General features: G+C 45.1%; 1 long non-coding RNA gene across 1 annotated transcript; it reads right to left on the minus strand.

Moving 5' to 3' along the window:
* Nucleotides 1-1,867: 1,867 nt before the first annotated feature.
* Nucleotides 1,868-4,245, minus strand: LOC136545033 (uncharacterized). Its single transcript, XR_010780893.1, has 4 exons — nucleotides 3,824-4,245; nucleotides 3,598-3,686; nucleotides 2,898-3,454; nucleotides 1,868-2,716 (listed from the first exon to the last, which is right to left on the minus strand). It is a non-coding gene; the product is annotated as an uncharacterized lncRNA (long non-coding RNA).
* Nucleotides 4,246-5,320: the final 1,075 nt, after the last annotated feature.

The following is a 5,320-nucleotide window of genomic DNA, read 5'->3' on the forward strand; positions in this document are numbered from 1 at the left end:
TGTGGTTTAGTTCGAAAAGTTTATTGTCCAAAGTAGGAATGTGTAACTATTCTAGAAATAAGTCATGAATACTTGTTTGTGTATTTCAATATCCGATTGTTGTAAAAAATGTTATCTGTAGTAGCTTTTCAAATTAGTATTGTAGCAGATCATGTGCTAACAAAGTGCAGTAGATTTCACCAGCTAACGATTTGTCATCTAGATTGTGTAAGTAGAGAATATAATAAAAGATTATACATCAGAAACGAATTAGTTTTGCTGGGCGGGACAGCTAGTTATTGGTTGCTCTGCCTATGCAGAAATGATTTTGTTTTTGAAAAGGTTAGTTCTGGTGACTACTTGTTGGTCGCTTTAGCTATTCGTGCGTGTACTTAGAAGTATCATCATAACTTATATGCTTGTGAGCTAGCCATTCGTGCGTGTACTTAGAAGTATCTTCTTAGCACTTGTTGCAATAGCATTGTGTTTTTAATTGTGCCTTTGTTACCTGCTGTTTATTGCAGCAGCCGTTTTGCTTCATGTTGGACGTACTCTCCTTCACTATTTTATTTGTAACTCATGGCATGAAAATTTCTGAGTTTGTTACTGCTAGTTTTTCTGAATCGACATTTTTCTCATCTCTCTTTTCCAGCAGCTTGTGCCCATCTGTTCCTTCTATGTCTCTATATGTACAGCAGTGACAGTCGTCAGTGTTCATGCCTTCCCTGGTTTTCAAATAGCAGCAGCAGCACTAAGACAAGGTAAGCATCCTGCAGATTCCTCTCTAGTGCGTGCCTGGCTTTGCTCTAAATTTGTTTCTGTGCAGCAGGTCAGTCCATTGCCAGTGAGCAGCAATTTGTTCTGGCAGCTGGCAGCCTTGATTTTCAGATCAACAACACAAGGTATTCTTTAACAACAACAGCTGTAGCTATCAACTTTCTTAACCTGGAGTTTGCCTGCTCCGAGAGCGACTGTGGCGCTATCCAGGGCACTGGCGGCTGCGCCCGGCCAGACGAAGGCCTCCTGTCACGGGCGTGGGTGGCCATGAACGCCTACTACCAGGCCCGAGGCAGGAACTCGTGGATCTGAATACGATTGTAGGGATGATTGTTTTTGTTTGTTATTTATGTCCATTATGTGAGCAGGAAGTATCCTTACCTTACAGAATCAGAGCTGCTAGAATTCCAATCAAGACCTGCAAATATTTTTTTTTCTTTGGAAAATAGGTTTGCCGAGTGTAATTTCAAAAAACACTCGGCAAACAGTAATAGTATGCTGAGAAAAAATATTTTTTTTCTTTGGAAAATAGGTTTGCCGAGTGTAATTCCAAAAACACTCGGCAAACAATAATCCTTTGCCGAGTGTATTTTGGAAAAACACTCGGCAAACCACTTTTTTTTTGCCAGAGTGTCAAATTTGACACTCGGCAAACCATTTGCCGAGTGCGCGATAAAAAACACTCGACAAATAGTTGTTTACCGACTCTGTAGATGCCGTGTGCTGTTTGCCGAGTGTTACACTCGGTAAAGCCTTTGCCGAGTGTTTTTTGGTCTTTGCCGAGTGCCTATGGCACACGGCAAAGTCCCTGTTTCCGGTAGTGCAATAGCATGAAGAAAAACACTTTTAAGTTCTTTTAACCCATAGGGATGTCTTGTAAGTTGTAACCCATTCTACTCAAAAAGGTATCAATGAGTAAAAATGGTAGTTGTAGGATTGTTACTTGTGAAAGCATTATTTTTCAGGTAACAATCCTTATGCGTTGCATGTCTTAGTTTTTAGTTGTAAATGAAGGTCTGCGCTCAACAGGTAGCAAAGTATGATCGTAGATATATTATAAAAATTCAATGATTAGTCAAATACTAAATGACTATTTTCTAAGAAAGCTTAGAATTGAAAATCACATATTAGTGAGGCCCATGTGAGGATAAGATATTTGAAAAAGTGCATTTGACTTATACAATCAATACCTAGGATATTCAGCTAACTACAGTTCAATTTGTAGCTTTAATTTTTTTTTTACATAAATGAATGCAACTATGTATTTCTAATTTCAGTTCTAACACAAATTTATAGATACATTTAGAGCATGCTGGCAATCCCTGAATTTATAGGAATTGATCTAATTACGGGTAAGCTCTTTATTAAGTGTAATCTGAAACATGTTAGCTAGCGTGTGAGCAGGACTGTTATGTAAAGAGGAATTAATATATCTCAAAACCATAAGTAATTGATTAGGAAATAAGCCATAATACCAAATGTGTTAGGCATAATCTTGATACCAATAGATAGAAAATATATACAATCAGTTTCAGAATTTAGGGATGCATCATTATTTTTTCTATGGATTTTAAAATTTCTTGTATGAACAAGTACATACACACCGAATTATCTAGGTTGTTCTATTCACCTCTTTGAAGCATGGAGAGGCTTGGATGGCCGCTTCAGCACTGCTTCCCTAGCGGTCAGCAACGACACTGCCTGATCAAAGCAGGGGAGAGAAGCTTCACAGGCGACCATGCAGCGGCCAGCTCTGAGTATGGCCTGTCTCCGTGCGGATTTTGTAGGCTAGTAGCCCTTCCACGGAAAATCACGAGCAGCCACAATTGTGGGCTTGTGGCATTCAGGGTTTTTTTTATCTTAACTCTGTGCTTTGAGCATGACTTATTGCTGTTACAAAATCAACAATCATGTGAAGTTGGACCTCAAGCAAGAGGTGAGTCCAGCAAGTTACTTCCATCTGTCAAGCAAAATAAGAGAGAAAAAAAACCTCACTGATTAAGATCCTATTGACAATCATTACTCAGAATGCATTGCTTCCTGTGGTCTATGCAATATTGCTCCTGGATCACCAGCAAGGTGATGTGATCATTAAGAGGGTATAAAAGTTGAAAAAAAGTGGCATTAGCACATGGGGAAACCTTCAGCATCACATGGGGAAGCCTTCAGCAGCACAACCATTGCAGGCTGAGAATGTATTTATCAAGAAGGTATTTAGATTTCAAGGGGTTGCGTCAAGAACACCTCTATTTGTTGTTACCTAGTCATGACAGACATATCAAACACCTTGTGCCTGAATTCAGTCAGTATTTAAGTGCTGCTTGAACTGAATAGAAAAGCAAATAGTTATTTAAGAACTGAAACATAGTATTCTCTTTGCACACCTAAGAAATTGTGACCAAGCTAGTCCAGGACAGTGACCAAGCTATTACTAGTTCCTAAATCATAAATAGCAGGTATTAAAGACATTTCACACACATTAGTAGCTATCATACAGTGAGTACAAAGAGGACTGGATAGAACCAGTACTGAAAACAAGATCACAAAGACAGCCCCAACATGCCTTGATTCATGGTATACTCATGGAGACAAAAGGTTGTGCTGTTTACCTCATGGGAATTTTGTCAAATATCACCTGTGCGCTATAGTTGTCGTCGATGTCCAGTTCATCACCGGCTTGCGTTCCACATCTGATCTGCTGTAATTTATATTAAAAAAAGATATGTCAATTTAAAAACTTACTGTATCAAGGATGAACTAATATCTGCTTTAAACATCTGCATCAATTGGCCCTTATTGTATTGAAGTGGTTCAAGCGAAAATGGAAGAGACGAATCGAACCAGGAAATGCTATAGCTGGGAAACAGTTTTGTCAAGGTGCAGGTGCACATAGAATTGGTTTTTGCTGCTGTGCAGGGTCCAAGCCATCTCTTCGCAAATTGATTGTAGCCATCCCACCAAGATTGACAAAAAATTAGTCTTATAAATGGTTGACTCAAGCTTCAGCATGCATCATTGAGGACAAGCACCACATGAGCAAGAGGAAAAACACAAGGTGAGCCCTTACCAAATTGAAGAAGAAGACACCATGAGGGGCTGCTGCGTGTGGGGAGACGTTCTATTCGTCAGCTTGGATTGAACCTCAGTATGATCCTTCAAGGGACGAGGGGGACTGGGAGACCGAACGACGGCTGGAGTGGAGCCTAGCGGCGCTGGACGACCGAGACCTCCACTGCGAGGGCCGAGCGCTCCACCGACGGGGATGCCGTGCCGGGGTCGCCGTGGGAGTGGGGGCCGCCGTGGCTGCAGCGCTCGAGCTTCACGCTCGCGCCGGGGTGGCCGCAGCCACCGTTCTTGCGCTCGCCGCCCGCTCCGGGGTGGCCGGAGCCGCCACGCTCGCAACACCGGTCGCGCCGGGGATGTCCGAGACCGGAGAGGCCGGGGTCGCCGCGCCCGTACCTCGCCTGCGCCAGGGTCACCGGGAACGACGCGCACGCACCCAGTCCGCACTGGGGCAGCTGGCCCACCGGGCCGCGTCAGGATGAGGGAGGTGCGGGGGGGGGGGGGGGGGGGGGGCGGAGGACGGCCACGTCAAGCGCGGTTGCGCCGCGCGGCTCTGTTTCCTCTGCACGACGGGCAACCCTCGGGAAGGTTCGTGGCTTTACGGGTCGACGCCCGAACCGACCCGCAATCGGACGGACCAGATCGCATGAACGCTCGATCCAACGGCTAGCGGGTAAACGGGTGATGTGGCCCGATCCGTTGCCCGTCTTTTGGAGGCAGGATTCCTATATAGAGATGGTGACAAAGAGGAATGTTGAAACGGTAGTGTGCAGCAACGGGAGGGGATAGCAACATCAGATGGGCTCGTTTATTAGGTCCATGAGCCAGAACCGACGGATTATGCTCTGCTTTGGTTTTTCTACTCATGGTGCTGCACTCGTTACTCCCTAGAGACAACGGTGGAAAAAAACATTTTCTAAAGCTAAATATGGCTATTTTGAGGGAAAAAACGTCTCCAACGTGTAAGTGGCTCTCCAAATTTACACACTCTCCGTCCCAGAAACTTCGGTCGCTCGCCGTCGGGTCTCTTCTGGCGCGTGGTGCGCCTTTGCCGTGCGCGCTCGACTCCAGTTCCATGCGCGTGCCACCTCCCCGCCGCTCGGTGTCAGGCGTCAGCACTACTCCTCCGCCCAAGTCGCCGCAGCCTACTATGGTCTGCTCCCATGGTCGCGCCGAGGTCTGCTGCTGGTCTGCTCTCTGGATGCCACCAAGCGAGGACTGAGGACAGCGGCCCGCCGGCTGGCTGGGGATCTCTTGCCTATTTACAGTCCTCGGCGCTCAAGATGATGCATGTACGGCAAATCATGGACTAATTAGATTTAATAGATTCATCTCGTAAATTAGTCTTCCTCTATACAATTAGTTTTGTAATTAGGTCATGTTTATTAGTTCCCCTAATTAGCATCCGAACGCCCGATATGACAGGGACTAAAGTTTAGTCAGGGAATCAAACACCGCCTAGGTACACCTGCAACGCTACATGCATGTGCAGACAAGGCAC

The sequence above is a fragment of the Miscanthus floridulus genome, chromosome 3 (genome assembly GCF_019320115.1).
Source record: "Miscanthus floridulus cultivar M001 chromosome 3, ASM1932011v1, whole genome shotgun sequence".
Lineage (NCBI taxonomy): Eukaryota > Viridiplantae > Streptophyta > Magnoliopsida > Poales > Poaceae > Miscanthus > Miscanthus floridulus.